The sequence below is a fragment of the Mya arenaria genome, chromosome 5 (genome assembly GCF_026914265.1).
Source record: "Mya arenaria isolate MELC-2E11 chromosome 5, ASM2691426v1".
NCBI classification, from domain to species: Eukaryota; Metazoa; Mollusca; class Bivalvia; order Myida; family Myidae; genus Mya; species Mya arenaria.
The window spans coordinates 13,807,885-13,828,023 of NC_069126.1; the positions used below are offsets into that span (position 1 = coordinate 13,807,885).

A 20,139-nucleotide genomic window follows, 5' to 3' on the forward strand; every position below is an offset into this window, starting at 1 on the left:
GGCGACGCCCGCCCCGCCTGTAGCCAACATCGCTACCCACGAGCGCACTGTCGAATCTTGTATCGGGTCCGTTGACCAGGCGCGAGTTGTTACAATTTCTTGACCTTTCGTGGCGGAGACCCCCTTCTGCATGGTCACGTGACCGCGACCCCGATCATGGCGGCACACTTGCCGAACGCCTATCTTTATTCAAGTCCCTAAGCTCAGTTACGACCTCACGAAGGACGTCCGATACATTGCTTAACACACCTTCAATACGTTGGGTTTGAACCTGTTGCACGTGCAGTTGCACTGCACGGACGTCCTCGACGTCAGAAGCGCCGCTGCCGTCGTCGGATACTTGCGCTCTCGGCATGATGCCTATTCAAGTTCACAATCACCTCGTCTTCACTTCTGTGTGCACTCATGATTTATAATATCTCCCAAACGTTTATCAAACATATAGTCCGCTATTTGACGTAGTTCGTATCACTGGACCGGCATTTACGTTCCGTTGAATGCCGATCCCACCGCTGCCACCAGAAATATGGCGTGCCCCTGTGGGTTTCCAAGTCAAACAGTAGAATAGTCCTGTTCAAACGTTTATTGCCTGAACACGATCTTTCTCACAATGCGAAAATAGTGACTGAAATAACAAGTCGGCGTCCACATGTATATATATATATATATATATATATATATATATATATATATATATATATATATATATATATATATATATATATATATATATATATATATATATATAAATATATATGTATGTCAGTTTATTTACTCGTCATAGAAACTTCGCGAAGAACACGAGTGAGAGTGTATGTCTTAGTTACGACGACTCAAGGCAATTTTGATGTATTATCGTAATATAGCACTTAGCAATAATTTCTTTGTTTATTACTTAAAATTCTTAAAGTGTACTTATTTATTAATATTTAGACTTATTACTATTACCGAGATCTAAAATGTTGCTTGCCTTGCGTTTTTTAGTGAAATTTTAAACCTTCGATCCCGAAACCAAGATGGCAACGCCTTATATACCCAGCTACCATACCATGGTCGTTTACCCATATTTGGTATAAAATCGGTATATTCTACCCATAAAAGACTACCAAGATTCGGTCTGAAGTTCGGGCCAAACTTCTACCCAATCGTGGTCGCTACCCAAATTTGGTCGCTGCCATACCTTGGTCGATGACGTCATCGTTAAAGCCCACGAGAATAGGTCGCCATATTGGTATTTGGGATTCGAGAAGTGCATAAAACATAATTTTAAACCACAATTATAATTGAACCTACGTTTGAATATTGCCTCTTCATGGCTAAATCTTAACAATGTTTATGTATAGCATGAACTAATACTATGGCTAAACTATAATTAAGGGAAGTTACCGTGTAAGATTATTTAGTGTCTCAAAAACTAATTGCATGTTCCGGATTTACACAGTCACAAACTCGATTGTACTATTATGCTAACACAAAGGAATTAAACGTGTACTAGCGGTTGGAATATTTGATCAGGATTATTATATGTGATATATACATATTTACCAAGATGACCATAAAGGAAATAATAGCTGCCGGATTGTAAGTCATGATTTCATGTATACATTCCGATGGCGATTAACATTGGTGTGGACGCCGACGCGACAACATAATAACAAAGGTATGTTTAGAAATAAGTGTCCTGCTGGGGCGGGGCCCCACAATGTCACAAAAGTAATCAAGTTAAATCTCAATCTTAACACATTTAACCATACAAAATTATAGTATAGTTGTGTTTTTTTCATACTTTTTGAAGACACCTTTTATCATAGAATTTGATATTGAAAATTGTTGACAATATTTAAAAGAAAACTAATTCTAGAGCAAAAATATACATGAATAATTGTTAAAAAGCAATGAATTGATCTCAAGCACACTTCTGGCTGTATAATATTTTCCCCTTGGAATCGAAACCAAAGGTTATACAGTAATCAACATATTCAATGATAGGATGCGGTTTTAAAACGTTTAAAGTCATACATTTTTTCAATAGGTTGTGTCGGGACATGGTAAATCAGTTGAGATTGAGTTTGAGATTTGACTTATGTATAATTTCGTGAAATTGGGCCCAGGGCACCAGAAAGGAAAAACACAGACTTCATTTAAAAAAAAACACACACAGGATATAACTTAGAAGTGCCTTCCAAAAATCATATCTTAAAAAACCAATAGAAATTATGAAAACAAAATATATCAACTTCTGTTCACGAAATAACGTTTCAGCATTTTATGCAGGCAGATTCTTATTATGCCAAAATTCACGATTGCAAAGACTATGATACATTATCCAAACACATATAATCTAAACTCATTGAATTTTTCTTGAACCAAATCAATCTCGTGTAAATTACACTTACATCTTCGGTACACTGAACATCTCCACTCCATTGTTTTTATCAGCAACCATCTTCGTTAACATTAGATACCAGCCTCGGTTTCACGTCGCGAACAAGTTTTTATGTACAGTGTATTCAGACGCTCTGTATTGACGTCATTGACCCTGATCAGAGCGGCTGAATGATTGAGATTACACAAAACTACGTAACTCAATCGAATTCATGCGCGCATTTGACAGATGGCGGTAAATTTAAATCAAATTGAAACCGAAAAATAAAAAAGGAATAATTAAATAGGCAGGTATATACCTGCAGTCTCGACGGGTACATGTTTACTCACCGAACGAGACGTGATGCAGGTCACCAGAAAAAACGTTTTATCGTAACATTCCATTTATTTTATACCTGCCTATTTAATTATATTAAATTTACTGCCATCTCGACGGATACATGTTTACACACCGAACTCGACGTGATACAGGTCACCAGAAAAGCGTCCTATCATAATATCCCCTATATAATAACTTCCTTTAATAAATTTTATTAAACTGGTAGCCTCGGCATTATAGTTTTATTCAAAAACGTAATACATGCAAAAGATAAAAACAAAAACAATATAAATTAAACATGGAAATATCTGAACTGCGCTAACACATCTTTGTATCCTTATGGTTTTAATACCACTTTTAAGAACATAAAAGAACAGACAATTTATTCGATTTAAAGTGTACAGATTCGTAATACATACATATATATATATATACGTGTATACATGTCACGTATCAAACTTAAATATACATATATTTATAGAATATAATGATATTTTTATCATATAGGTATCTAAACTAAGTTGTATTATTTATAAATGAGTTGCGTAAAACAAATCCTTCTGTAACATATCATTTAAGTGCATACACGTGTGTTATCTTTGTAATTATCATTTACAGTATAGATGTATTTCGGACACGGATGCAAAAGCTGTGCGCACAACATTTTTCATTGGGTTGATAATGATGATTGTTCTTTCCAAACAGGAAGTGTTCCGTTTATAAATAACTTTTATCAAATGTATACAGGATATGATACTGATCTCTGTGAATCCGAATTGTTTTATGTCTCCAGCATTATGAATAACATAAAATACGTAATATAATCAGTACATCAAACCAAAGTTATATTTGATCGATAAATGAAATATCGTTTTTTAAAACATTTTATTAACAACGAAACTAAATACATCGTACATCCATGTTTCTTCCTGTTTTGTTGCTCGCTAATTCAAATATTTTTAAAGAGTCATTAAGTATAATTGATGATTGTTATATAGACTGCCGTGTATGTATTATCTCAATTACTATATCACCATTGACAACGTTGGTCCGCTATGACCTACTTCCATTGTCTACTTGCATCCTACTCGCATTAACATATGATTATGGTTGTTAAAGCTGCACTGTCACAGATATATCATTTTTACAACTTTTTTATTGTTTGTCTTGGAAAGAGCATTTTTTGCGTAAATATCTGCAAACCAATGATATAAGATTGCTGACAAAAAATCAGATCGTAGATTTTCATATTTCCGTTCGAAAATCAATGTTTTATGGCTCAAACCGTTACTAACGGTTTAAGAAATATGCATAAAACATCAATTTTTGAACTTAAATATAAAAATTGTCAGCTGTCTTATATAACTGGTTTTCTTGTATTTTCGCAAAAATGGGCTCGTTCCAAGACAAAAAATAAAAACAGTTGTCAAAACGTTTAATCTGTGAGAGTGCTGCTTTAATTTTGAAAGAAATGCATCACTTGTTAATATTACAATCAGGGCAACTTGATCCACGCAATTGATACAAGTTTATCTAAACCTATGAAACTTGACAATAGAACAAGACGGAACGTCCACCCCATTATCACTTTGGTAACCTATCATCGTTCAATCGGTGTGTTTATCCCTTGGTAAGCATACATATATTGCGGAGACAACTAGACGTACCATACATCGTCTCTGGGAGTCAAATCATGTGAGTATTAGCAATTTTTATTTAATCATTATAGACAATTTTTCTAGTATTTATTTTAAAATGTTAATGATTAATTTGTTAATGCATATAGTTTCGATTCATTTTTTATATTCTTCTTTATTCATATGAGATGAATATGATCAGACATGGTGATTTTCTTCGATATATAAACAACGGGAATATCTGCGTTTGCGTATAGGTTGTCTACTACCAAGACACAATAAGGACAATATTGCTATGTATTTAACATTTCTGCCACTCACCAAAGGCTTCATTAAGTCTGATCCCCTCCTTGTGGCGAATTAAAATGAATACGAGTACCGGTATGATCTTGGAAAATGACATGATTAAAATAGTACATATACTATATTAGTCTTCACTATACTACTACATTATACAGTTTACATGCAGTATTACACAATTTGGTTTTATACTCAGTGGTAACTACTGGTTCAATTCTACAAATGTAAGTACTGTCTGATGTCGAAATATACTAATTTATCATTGTTTTCAGGTTCATATTCTTAAATCAGTATTTTTCGTCTATGTAGCGAGCCAGCAGAACTACCACAATGCGCATGCTCGTGATCCTGCTTGGCCTTCTTGGCTCCTCCTTCCAGCAGTCATGTGACCCGACTGTCTGCACTGTAGAAAATAATTGCCGTTGCTACAATGATCCAAAGCCGCCCGGTGATCTCACGGTACTTATTTTATTTTAAATGTGTAAAAAGTATGAGGTTTTCAATGAACAATGATGTGAATTTGTTCCACCTCAAGGCAATAAAGAAAGAAAATACAATTAATTATACATTTTATGTAATGTAATTTACGTCATTCGTGTTTCATATTTATGTACAGTATATTAATATCCTTTCAAATTATTGTGCACTAGGTATTAAAATTTAACAGCATTGCCAATGGTAAATTGACAGGTTTATTTAAACATCACATTAAACAAAAAAATGCTTTTGGATTTTTTTAAATACCGTAATTATTTCAATACTGAAATTGGTAAAGAACGCTTCGCTTATTTCTCAAATGCTGATGTTTAACATAGCTATGATAACGATATTACTAAACCAGAAGTTAAAAGGCCTATCGAAAAGTTAATAAGTGATAAAGCTGGGGTCATAGATTAAAAAGGAAATTAATACATCGTGTCATGTATATTGATATGTATGTGATGTTATTCAAAGTTGTGTTGCAAATTGGTATTTTACCATACTTTTGGTTTGTTAGTGTTGAACTACATTCTATAAAATGTTGTCCCAAGAAAATCACAGATCAACTACAGATTTTAGATATCTTGGTAAATTACTTACTGCAATATTAAACAAACGAGGAACATATTTTCTTGAAGATAATGAAATAATTACAAAAATTAAGCTGGCTTTAAAAAATAACCCATAGTACTATAGATACTAGATATTGCACTAGCTGTCATAAAATGAATGTAAGCACAAGAAAATTAAATTAATTTGTGCGTTTATTGACTTTAAAAAGGCCTACGATTCTGTTTGTAGAACAGGCCTTTGGGCAAAAGTCATTCAATATAAAAGCAATGGCAAACTGTTTAATGTCATAAACAACTTGTATAATAACATTGAATCATGTCTTTTGCTGAATAACAACGCTACCGAGTGTCAAACAAGGGTAAATGTATCTCCTGTATTATTATCGTTGTTTGGAATAGTAAAGGGAACATCACATGTTTGGTAGTGATAATAAGTCTAGTGTTATTATTAATGATGCTGATCTTGAGATTTATTTATAAGTAGTAGTATCGTTGCCGCTTACGTTGTCTTAACGTTGTTTCATAAGTTGTCGTTATTAATGTTGAGATTTTCTAAAAGTTGTCACAACCATTACACAACCTTTATCAGTATTTCCCTGATTCTTAAAATTTTCGTTCAATTTGGAAATTCAAAAAAAACAACAACATCAATACATACAAAATTAGAACAGTGGTTTAATTAAATGTAGCAGTGACAGATTTTATAAAACTGAATTCAAATTTAAACCCTTTAATGTCGATGTTGATTAAAAACCTTGTTCAAGTTCTGGTAAACTTTAGATTTTGCGGTAATCATCTACCATAAGGAAGAATTCTTGGTATATGTATGCGCTTTGAATGAAGAAGGTGATGCATTTCAATATCTTTTACGTTGCCAACATTTTGTAAATGTAATGAAACAATACCGTACTTTTTGTTAACAGTCATAGTATTGATGTTTAAACTTTCAAAAGAGTAATGTGTGAGAATGATGCTTTGAAGCTAAATATTCTACGTAAACTGGTCAATGATGCTTTAAAGCTAAATATTCTAAGGAAACTTGTCAATGATGCTTTGAAGCTAAATATTCTAAGCAAACTAGTCAAAGCTTTTAAAATCCATGTGGAAAACCTTAATCAACCATGTTTCCAAAACTTTTATTTATTCATCTGTTATACTTCTTACAAATATCATTATGATTGATTTAATATTCTTAATCATTGAGGTTTCCCTTTTAACATGTTATACTATTACGTAATCTGCTATACATGGAAATTGAAATACGTATTAAGACTTTTTCTCTGCTAGGTTGCTTTCCAGGATCATTAAATGTAATCATATGAATATTTGTATTCAATTAAAAGTACCAAATTGATAAGTTACTTTTAGAGATACAATCAAGGTACAAATATACAGCAAAAACAACATTTGCTTTACCATATTTTTGTGACTATTTAACAAAACCCAAACAACCTAAAACAACATAAGAACATTTATCAATTTAAATGATACAATTTAATGTTGAAATTCAATTTGTATAGGCTATCTTTGTAGTTATTTTTTCTTATCGACGAACTTTAGAACAGTGAGATACCGCAGATCGTCATGCTGTCATTCTGGGGCACAATTAACACAAAAAGCAACGAATACTACAACCAGATCTTGGCCGCCAACAACCCCAACGGCTGTCCAATCACCGCCACCTTCTTCATACAGGTAGCACACACTCAGTCAACACGCCGTCACGATGCTTTATAATAAATTAAATGTGCAATTAAATTACTGTTGTTTCGATGCCATCAATTTGTTCAGTTGAAATAATATATTCTGGTATCGATTACGTGACAAAAGAGCAGCGCCAATTTGCTCTTGAGCAGTCCCGTACAGGAAAAAAACATTCTAGTTTGAAATGTGCAATAAAGAAACAGCCAGTGAACAATTAGGTAATGTTAATCGATTCTCTGACGTCCAGCTAGCCTAGCGCTGATCTCAAATCAATTCTCAGTCCAGATGTTCACCCAAATAATGTTTGTTACTTGCAGGTCGACGGTAACGACTACAAACTCGCCAAGAACATGTACGACAAAGGGTGTGAACTGGGAGTCGTCGCACAGAATGGAACAGCTCCAAAAGGTTCTACTGGATGGATTGATGCCATAAAAGGTCAATGGTTAAAATAAAATAGCAAGAACAAATGTCACTGATAGTATTTACTAAATCATAGAATTGTACAGTAAGAGTTGTAACATTTCAGTCAGGTTACATTCTGAGATAAATTGTGTCTTTAAGGAAACTAAGGGCCTTATTTGTTATCGAATCCGTCGAAAAGTAAGGAAATAAGGTATTTGAAGCATAACTGAGATTGCAATGGGTATCCGCCTTTTTTAAAAATAAACATAATATCTTCTCAAATAAAACCCTTGTGCCGTATTCACAAAGCATCTTAAGTTATTTCCTAACTTAAGTAGATTTCTGTAAATTTTCATTGTAAAATTAAATGATATATATAAAGTTTTTATTATTAAAGTATTTATTTTCAATATAATCAATGGAAATAATGTATTTCAGAAATAATTAAGTTTGTATGTCATATGACCAATACGATACTAAAATTAAGAAAGTGACTTAAGTTAGGAAAAGGCTTCAAATGCTTTATGAATACCAGTCCTGGTGGAGCTAACCGGGTTTTATTATATAGGGAATGTTCTTACCGCAGAGAAAAGAAAATATTAAGAAAAAGAGATGAAAATACTAAATATTTATTTAGTATTTACTTTAAAGCGATTAAGTTTAACTTTAAGTTTAACATTTTAAGAAAAACTATTTATCCTTTTTTTGTACTCGCTTGATATCAAATAACCCCAATTTATCCGACTGTGTCAGATGTTTCAGCTAATGAGGTTGCATTTAAAGTTAGTTAGATGACCTATTTAAATAGGGCTCGATCGCTACGATTTATCTGCCCATTCTTTATTATTAAGATTTCATTTAAGCCATCTTTCTATTAGTTGAAAAAATAAATGAAATACAAAATAAAATAAAATCATACAGTCTAGTTTTAATTTTTTAAAACAACAACAACAACAACAATAAAAACATGTCATTTTCAGCTGCTGTGCAATCTCTCATCAATATCGGAGTGAAGCCCGAAGATATCCAAGGAATCCGGGTTCCACTCGGCGGAACCGATCAGTTCATTGGTACTCATGCATAGGAATTCATATACTAACCTTAACTATAAATTAACATAATTTAAGGGTCGGCAGCGATGCAAAAGTGGATTGAAGGACCAAAATTTAAAATGTTTAAGAAAATCAATTTCTATTTGGTTTTGAGGTTCAATATTTAAGAAGCACGGTTTATATATCCGTTGCAAAATGAAAAAGCTGTAATTAGGAGTTGAGCATTTTTACGAAATAATTTTTTATCAGATTTCGAATCAAAAAGCATTTACTTTTTCCCGGAAATATCTTAATGCAATAAGAATATGTTTGTGGGTCAAATTCATCGGAACTGCCCAATCAACAATGTCTTGAGGCGTTGTATTGATTGCAGCTATTTTAAAAAGGATATTTGCAATTTAAATTTCATCCACTATTTTTCTTTATTTTTCTGATTAACTTTCTTATTTGACAATATATCATCATGAACTCTCAAGACATTGTTGATTAGGTAGTCTGGGGCATTTTAACATGAAAAAGTAATAATGTCAATATAATTTTCCAAAAGAATGTGATTGCTTTTTTATCCAAAATATGATAAAATCGTCTTTGTAAAAAATATTTAACTCCTTATTACCCCAAAACATGTCGCCAAGAATATATGTTTCACTCCCAAAATTGATCGTTCCTCAAAACTAAATATAACTAAATATAAATAAAACATGTACAATTTAAACGTTTTAGTTTTTTACCTTCCCCACCCACTTTTGCATCGCTGCCGGTCCTATCACTGTGGTGATGCGAATTATGTTTTATAGTTGTATCTTACAAATATATTACTCTTATTTCAGCTAGCTATTTATGTAAATGAAGAAATATGCAAACAAAATAGGGAACAGTCAGCGATGCGTCCCAGACGGGTTCGAATCCCGGTCCAGGCGTTTTTGAGTATTGGAGAGTTTTGGTCTGTTGTCACCAAGGCGGACAAGTGGGTTTTCACAGGGTTCTCCGGTTTCCCCCACAAAACATGACCACACCCTCGCGCAACATCGTGTCAACGAGAGTGACTTAGCATAACTTTCTACATAATCTGTATAAAATTAAACATTGTTTTAAATAACACCTTCTCATGTCTTCAAAAAACTATGAAATCATATTTCGCATTATCAGGAATGGGAAGCAACGGGCTGACTTACGATTCTTCTTGCTCCAAAGTGGGGTTTTCCTCCCCAGGTTCCTTTATCTGGCCCTACACGCTCAAATACGTGCCTGGGGCCTCGTGTGACAACGGTGATGCACCAGATAAGCCCTTCAACAATAATAAAGTTAGACACTCATCGCTAAACTCAATTATTTTTACTATTAAAGGAATGGAAAAAACGGTTTGGTGTACGATACCTCGTGCGCAATTGAAAGTCGTTCTCAGAAAACCACACTCATTTGGCCCTATACACTGGATTATGCAACTGTTGTGACTATGGGGAAACACCCGATAAGCCCTTTAAAGGTAATTCTATGCTTGTTATACTTGTATTTAGGTGTTTGATGTAAAAGTCTGCCTCGGATTTCCATTATGTAGGCAAAATGTGTTCATTGACGACACGTTGACTTTGATCAGTATAAGCAATGTGTTGTTGACGATGAACATTATACAAGTCGAAATAAACTGTCTGTCTGTCTGTCTGCCTGCCTGCCTGCCTGCCTGCCTGCCTGCCTGCCTGCCTGTCTGGCTGTCTGCCTGCCTGCCTGCCTGCCTGCCTGCCTGCCTGCCTGCCTGCCTGCCTGCCTGTCTATCGACAGCTATCAATTTTACAATTGTCAATGAGTAAGATTAAAGATTAAGGGTTGTCGCTTTCTTTAAATTGAATTATGGTAAAAAGGTAGAAGGTCACATAGTGCATTTCTATAATAAAGAGCTCGATTTCATTGCAAAAATAAATGAAAACAACCCTCTTGTATTTGAAAATTATTGAACAAAATAACTGTGTCAAAATTATATACTTTTCAATCAACATAAGTATTTAAGTATTTTTAAAAGAAATATAACAGGAAAGTACGTTTGATACATTAGAAAAATGAAGATGAAATATTTTAATGACATGTGTATGTTCTATTTAAGATAAAATTCAATAGACAGAAATCCCTGCCACTTACGCATTTGTTTTGTATAGTTTTTCAAATTGTTCTATTTGATGCGCATAGTGGCCGACTTCTGCCGTTTTGTGTATTTGCATGTTCGTGGCGAAATTACGAAAATGTGCAAATGCAAAAATCCGGCACATGGCGGGGCTATAGTGCGATAGAGCGAAAAAATCGCCAAGTGGCGAGTCCAAAATTTGCTCAGTGGTAGGGCGAAAATCTGAATTGAAAAATGCTGCACTTTTTCGCCCCTACCGCCACGCGAAAAGGCAAATATACGAAATGGCAGAAATCAGTCACCAAAGAAGCGAATATTCTTGAAAAATAAAGATATAAAACACCTTATTTTGTCATCAAACACACAGCCATGGCTTTGAAAAGGAAACACTAGTTGGCGCATGTGTTTGTAGAAACTACACATGGAAAACCTTATTCTATTCAAAGTCTGAATAACTTTTCATTCTGAACTCAAAAGGCATTGCAACTTCACGGTGAAATGATACATATACAAATCTTAAAAAGAGCGCTTCTGGTCCTTCTTTTTTAAATTATCTTCAATTTCGTATAATATCTTTAGGAATGGTGTGGCCTAAAAAAATCTGCGTGATCACTATTAACTAATTACTCGGGTAGAATTCCATTTATTGGTTATTGCTTTTTAATATTCCTTTTTTCAATAAAAACGAATATTGTATATAGCAGGGTGAGGAATCACGTGATTTAAAGGGGTTTTACATGGGTCACCACGGGTTTCAACAGATGTAAACAAACAATTAAGTGCCGTTATTTTTTAAATAACTTTTTTTGACAGAAAAGATATGAGAATATTTATTTTCATATAAAAGACTATGGTATTTTCTCATTATGCACGTGTAAAACATTTTAGGTATGCTTGTATTTTAATGATGCAATCATTGACCAAAGTTTCAGCGTTGCACGTTGATCAAAATTCCGTTGATTTTATTTTTTGCCAAGGTTTGCATCATTAAATACTAGCAAATCTAAAATACACCGCTTTCAAAAAATCTTTTGTTTAATTGTGTACCAGGTAAAACCATTAAGACCCTTTTAAATTATTACTCAATTTTCAATAAGGAAAACAAGAAGATTGAAAGTACGGACGAATGAATAGCATACAGTTTACACTTTACAGTTTACCTGTTATGGCCTATATTCTTTGTTAACTTGCATAATTTTTTAATTGCGTATTGTATTCCAAAAACACATTATTACAACAATAATTAGTTTTGCGATCCAATAACACATCTATAGATTTTAATAAAGAAAATAAAAAAACCAACATTTTATTACCTTTGACTTCAATTTATACACTCATAAAGGCTTTACAAGAGCCACAGTCAGTCTGCAATTATCAGCTGCAAATGATACTACATTAATATATCAACTATGCTTTAACAAAGTTCGCCTACATGTCCTTTTCAAGGCCTCTTTCATGAGGCCTCTCACTCCGAGGCAGGCTATACATGTTGTCTTGTTTTTGATTTGTTCATATGTGTAGAATATGTGTTAAATGTTTATTATATTACCTGTTTGTTTTGAGCTTATGTTTTAAATGTGTACTACTGAATGCGATCACCATTTAACTTTTTGAGATTATCATAGTCCCTTGAGAAAGTTATCAACGAGTAACGAAACGAATTGATAACTGATCTAATTTCTTTGTGTCTTGTTAGCTTTTCTGTCCTTCTTCAACTCATTCGCATGTCTTGAAAGTTTATGTTTATTTGTGTATTGTTGTATTTTTTGTCCTTCTACTACTCTTATTGTATATCTTGTTAGTGTATGTGTCTTTGCGTCTTTTCGTATTTTGTGTCCCATCTACTACTCGTATTGTATGTCTTGTTAGTGTATGTGTCTTTGCGTCTTTTCGTAGTTTGTGTAGTCCCATCTACTACTCGTATTGTATGTCTTGTTATTGTATGTGTCTTTGCGTCTTTTCGTAGTTTGTGTCCATCTACTACCCGTATTGTATGTCTTGTTAGTGTATGTGTCTTTGCGTCTTTTCGCATTTTGTGTCCATCTACTACCCGTATTGTATGTCTTGTTAGTGTATGTGTCTTTGGGTCTTATCGTATTTTGTGTCCATCTACTACTCGTATTGTATGTCATGTTAGTGTATGTGTCCTTTATTTTGTGCTCGATTAGGTGTTTACTATATTGTATTTGTCTTACGTATTGCCTTTTTGTCTTTTTTGTCTGCCACAATTGCTATTTTCTAGTTATAACTTTCAATCATGTTTGTCCGTTTTAGGTGTACACATTTGTTAGGGTATCTGGTCATCTGAATATCTAACATGCATTATCCGGTCCTGCTTGTTACTTCTGGTCCTCAGTCTGACCTTCTCCTTGTCTTTCTGAGTCGCCCATTTCGTTGATATTCGACCCTGTCACATGCATTTCCTTTCCCGAAGGTAAACTATCTTTACCAGACATATACAAATTCAAATTCAAATATTTATTGAATGAAGGCCTCCGGCCCATATACAGATATGCATACATAGAAACATATAAACAACGTGGAGTTGACCAAGCACAGAATTCACAAAATATTAGTTGTTAGTATGGCATCATACATGTTAATCAACTATTGATACACTGTCTTTAATTTTTTCTGCATAATACAAATACATAGCTAATTTTTGCAAAATTTCTTCATTTTGTGTAGCTATTAATAGAAAGAACTTGTGAAGACTAGGGTAAACATAATACTTAGATGGTATATACACTTTTCTTATATCTCTATACAATGGACATTTGATAACAAAATGATATTCATCCTCAACAACATTTTTACAATATAAACAAAATCTATGGTCCCTATCAATTCCGGTATGCCTGCCTGTTTCGATAGCAAGGCGATGTGATGAAAATCTAAAATTTGCTAAGCATTTACGAAATTTATCAACTGTAACACAGTTCACATATAATTCTGTCTTTAAACATGATTTTATATACATGTAAAATTTATTAAGTTTCATATTCTCAGAACAAGTTTGACTCCATAATTGTAGATGTTGATCTTTTAATCTCGTTACATATTCTTCAAGAAAGAAACTTTCATTTACTACTTGCTGTGACTCCCAAATATATCCAAAACCATTCCTAGACAGATTCATACGCAATACACTAACCCAATTTTCATGACCTAGACTATCATACAGTTTTAACATATTGTAACACAACTTTACATATCTATCATCAGGAAGTTTTAAAAGTTTTAACCAATATTTAAGACAACGTTTCGAAGCATATATATGTAATGGTAAACGACCTAGATCACCTAAAACAGCATCATTACAAGCTTTAGAAGATACATTTAAATACCTTTTACATGCATATAATTGGACATTTTCTGTAGCATTCATTGAAGTCATTCCCCAAATTTCAGCACCATATAACATTATAGGTGATATTTTTGTATCAAACATTTTAAAAAACACTGAAGACTTAACAAAAGGTAACGATGCAATGCCTTTAAAAAGACAATGTAAAGCTTTCTTAGCTTTAAGAGCAGAATTCTCTGCCATCTTATACCATGACAATGTGCAACTAAAATATAAACCCACATAAGTAAACCCTGATACAACATCTATATTTTCATTATTATATTTCCATTTTTCTTTACTTGCCAGCTGCCCACCTCTTCTAAAAACAACAATTTTTGTTTTACTAGTATTAACTTGCAACTTAGTATCAGCACAAAATAAGTTTAGCGCATTTAGTTGTTTTTGTAGACCTACAACTGTATCAGATAACAGAGCAACATCATCTGCAAACATAAGTAGAAACACTTCAATATCAGAAGGGGACAGCTGAACACCATGCACACCACTTTGTTCAATATAACTATACAACTCATTAATAAAAAGTGAGAACAATACTGGACTTAAATTACACCCTTGTCTTAAACCACTTGGACAGTCAAAACACTCTGTTTTTCCATCATTGCATCTAATACACATTTTGACATCTTTATATATTGATTGAATAGCATCCAATAGCCTTCCTTTAACATTTTGTCTAAATAAGCTTGTATATAATTTTGCCCTATCCACAGAATCAAACGCTTTTTTAAAATCAATAAAAGCAACATATAACTTCTTACCCTTTGTACTTAAATACTTGCTAATAACAGTATATAAAACAAAAGCATTATCAGTTGTATTATAACCATATCTAAATCCTGCTTGCGACTCCGAGATGGAGTTATAAACTTGAGTATAATAGGTAAGTCTTCTGTTTAAAATGCTTATATATATTTTGCTAAATACATCAACAAGTGCTATACCCCTGTAATTATCAGGATTATTACAACTTCCCTTTTTGTGCACTGGTATAATAATAGATAGCGTCCAGCTTCTCGGGAACTGACCTGATGTAAATATTTGGTTATAAATACGTACCATATATGGCAATAAATAGAAAAGACCATATTTAAAATGTGCAGGCAATAGCTCTCCGGCTGAAGCTTTATTTAACTTTAAGTCATTCACTGCCTTTATTACCTCATCAGATTCAATCCTGGAGTTTAAGAGGATATTATTTGAACAATCCACTTCATTAAAGAAGTTGTCAATAATAGGAGGTACATTTTCAGTGTCAGTATCAGATTGGAATAAAGTCCTAAAATGCTGCAGCCATTCCTCGCCACTTATATCAGGATCAGTTCTTTGTCTGCCAGTTAAATGCTTTATTTTACTCCAAAACTGTTTAGGATTTGGCATGGACTTCTCTAAATCTAAACCAATGCGCTTCAGGCATAGTAATTTCTTAGATTTACAAACACACTTATATTTAGACCTTGTTACCTTATAATCAAACAGATCTGCCATACTTTTTGTTGATCTATACAATCTAAGACTACGTAAAGCGTTTCGTTTAAGTTCTTTACATTCATTGTCAAACCAGTTCAAGCCTACTTTACGTTTACTCGTTTTTCTTATTTGCTTAACAAAATCTTTCGATACATTTAAAATACATTTTTGGAATTCTTCGACTAAAGTACTAGTATCAGAATCCTCTAATTCTAACATATCATCAACAGCTTTGAATTCACCATCAAGTATACTTTGGCTTAACACATCTTGGTAATGATCATAACTACTTTCATCTATACAAATTTTGCTACTATAAATAATTTTGGCTTTATCATTAACATCTGATTTTAACATACTATCAAGACACAAAACTAATGGCATATGATCACTTTCAGGGTTAGCGTCTACTTTGAAATTATTACAAATCTCATACATGCTATGGCTACATATAAAATAATCCACAACGCTTGACCCAATACCTCCATAGTACGTAAAATCACCAACACCTTTATCACTCCCAACTCGTCCATTTACTATACATAATGAGTAAGTTATACAAAACTGTAAGAGAAATTTTCCAACAGCATTAACAGTATTGTCTTTCGAAATTCTCATTGTATTAACATCGTTCTCAAAAATAGATTCCAGCTGAGCAAACACTGGTATATTTAGATTTATGTTAATAAAATCATTTGAAACACCAGTTCTCGCATTTAGATCCCCACATAGCAACAACTCATATGCCTGCAAATTATATTCGCTATTACATAACAATGTTTCAAATTCAGATAAACCACTGACTGTTTTATCAGTATAAAATGGTGACCCTTGTGGTGGATTATATAATGACACTAAAAGAATCTGTTTATCAGGGCAAAATATACCTTTATCAATAACTATCAATATTCCGTAAATAAAATCTTCACAAACACGGCTAATATACTGAGATAGGTAATCCTTTATAAAAATTGCTACACCCCCCATATTTCTCCCAGCCTTCAAAGATTTTTTCGCAGGGCAAAAATAACAAAAATAACCAGGTAGAATATGTTGAATGTCATTACACTCCAGACACCATGTTTCTTGGAGACAGATAATTTCAAACGCCAATAAATATTGTATAAAATCAGCATTATTCAACTTAGTATAAATTCCACAAATATTCCAAGACAAAACTTCCACGTTTAGTTTCCGAACAAATGAGCGTTGACCACCCCCCTAGTCTATAACATTAGCTGTTTCTGCGTCTGGCTGGATCTCCATGTCATCCTGCTGAGGTGGCTGTACCTGCTGATCTTGACGCCTGATTGCTCGCCTGAATACTCGGGGTTGAACGTTATTGTCAAGCACAACTAAAGTACCATTCTTAAAGTAACCCTTTTTACCAGACCTTTTAAGATCATCTAATTGTAACTTTTCAAAGCTTGTAAGATCGTTGGCTATTCTTACACCATGCAGCCTTAATTTATCTCTCAACTTAAACAGTTCAAATTTGTTATTATGATTTTTAAACTTTACAAGAATCATTCTAGGGGAGTCTTGTGAATATTTTCCAAAACGTTTGGCAAAAGTTATAACATCATCAAAGTTTATATCATCAGGGAGGCAACCTTTCAACACAGAATTTATAACTTTAGACTTGGTATCATCAGATGATTCGTGCTCCTCGTCTCCTAGTCCGAAAATTCTTAAATTACCTTTACGCGACTCGCGCTCTATAGAGTTCATTTGCTTTCTAATAATGTCAATATGGTCTCGATTAATTTCATCACTGATTGCCAAATGGCCTAAGTTATTTTCAAAAACACTAGAAGAATATTCAATGTCGTCAACTTTGGATTTAATAGTTTTAAGATCATTTTCTGTTGCCTTCTGGCGTTTATCTAGATCTCTACAAATAGATTTAACATTACATAGTTCAGTCTGGATATTCGAAACATCATGACGTAATTTGGAGATTTCATCTTTTACTTCAGTGATTTGTGACGTGGTTTTTGCATTCGCTGCCTCTATAGCATTAAGTATAAGGTCTGTCTCACTGCTTGGGCCTGGATTCTGCTCCACGTCTGAGGACAACATCAAAAGACGACTGGTATACGACAAATAGGAATTGCTCACTATCGGACATGTATTGGTTTGTTTATATTGACGCTCAATGGTGACACTGTTGATGCCACCGGGGCATGTGTCATGAAGCTCGTAACTTGAAACCGATTCCTCAATCAGATGCTTTGCCAGCAGTAACCCCTGGGCGCACGTAAACCAGAATAGCATTAAACTGCAGCACATAAAAGTTATCATGTGTATGTCAGATGACTTTGAGTACGGAGTATACACATTCGGGCATTTCTTTAGCTTAGCACAAGGTTGAATAAATGCTCCTACACGTGCCCGGTAGAGTGCTATGTCTAATCCCATCTTGTTACATGTATGTTGTATACATGCAAAGAATTCAAATGACTCCAATACACTCCAATACACTCAATGACCACTGACCAAAAACCAATGTCCAATATGCTCTATATACATGTATACACTGTACTACCTGTATAGCTATGGTTTAAAAGTTTAACACTTCCAAAACACACAAACAAATCCTTTTTTAATCCACTTTTGATCACTTTCAGTATTATACTAGATATACTTCTATTTTTTATAGTTTTAAAGGCAAAAAACTTTGTTTAAATAAGATAATGACAATTTTAAACTCCACAGGTAAAAAGCATGACTGCTCTGGTCAACAACCACTACAACTATACAATTTAGAAAACCTATTAAATGTACCCACCCGACTACATCGCCTGAGGCGATAGAAGTGCCACTGTGTATTACAGGAGTGTGGGAGTTTCTGATTGCCGATTACCACGATCAGTCTGGCCAAGGTCTGCCATGCGTGATACCATCCGCCTGCAGAAATATCACCGACAAGAGAGCCGCATTCGATCTCTTCTTTAACTCGTAAGTCTCAGTTTTACGCCAAATAAAATATGTGATTGTTTATTAACCTAAACAGTGTTGTCCATTTTTGGAAAAGTGAGCTTGTTTTGTTGAAAACGCAATTCGGATTTAGGTATTTTATTGCGAAGTAAAGAAAACAAAATACATAAGTATCAGAAAACAATATTGAATGCTTTATGTATCACTATAAGTTCCTTCATATTTCATAATTTCATAGTTTAAATTTGTTTAGACGATCTGATTCAGATTCGCGGACCATTACAACGGAGGAAGAACACCTTTCAATATGCTGATTGACACGGCTTTTGCCGCCAATCAGGACCTGAGAGACGGATCTATAGAGTTTCTGCAGTACATCCGAGCAGCGTTCGGGGTACGTTGGTACTTGGTTAATGTACATAACTACCGAAAAAACAACAACAACACAACATCTGGTGCCTGTCGTGTTTAATAGCAGCCGTTGAGGTCGTGAATATAATTGCTTAATTGATAATTCCAACATATCAACCTAAAACTTTTAGGAGAGTGGTGGCATACTCATAAGGTCATTATTTAGCTCATGTGGCGGTATTCAAAATAGATGCAAAGGTAGTTTTGCTGATTGTAGTGGTCTAGTGGTTAAGGTGTTCACCTCTAACCTAAGTGGCTGTTGGGTCTCACCGCGGATCCTTTTTCATAGACTCAAAATGGACACAAACTCTTGTTTCTACCCAAGACATGGACTCCAGAGTGATTCCATAAGCGTCACAATCGAGCTGAAGGACATGAGTATAAACCAAGGAATTTGTAGAAAACACCAAAAGCCTGTCCAACTGAAACAACATTCTTCTTAACATCGGAGTAAAACCTTGCCGAGATGTGTTGTCGTTCATGATGTAAGTAACTATTCTTTCTTTAATTTTATTTTCAGAGTGACGTATGGATTGTATCCATCCAGAAGGATCCAGGACCCAACCCCTCTAGCCAACCTTACGACCTTTGCACCCTGGTCTTGCTAAAATCCATTGAAGGGGCATTGTTATATTGAGGAATTGTTATTCAATGAGAAACTATTTCAACGAAATGTGTGAACATTGTGATTATTGTTCTGTAATTTCCACAGAATCAACAGGGCATTAGTATTCTTGTTATATTCAGACTTATGATAAATATCAGGATGCACGGATGAATAGTGCCAAACTGATTTTCTCTCTCTTCAAAATGCTATGTTAAAAGCTTGCTACAGTTTTGATAACTTTTGGAGTTCAAATAAACAACACTACTAATAAAATATTTCCATTGTTCGATATTATTTGCTTTGAACGCATGTCTGTGAAAGAAAAAACAACAACAACACAACTACAACACAATTTAATGCTTTTGCTATTTAAT

The 20,139-nt window shown here is 33.9% G+C and overlaps 1 pseudogene; it reads left to right on the forward strand.

Annotated features, from left to right (window-relative positions):
• The first annotated feature begins 8,769 nt into the window (after positions 1–8,769).
• LOC128235458 (chitin deacetylase 1-like) lies at positions 8,770–20,001 on the forward strand (annotated as a pseudogene).
• Positions 20,002–20,139: the final 138 nt, after the last annotated feature.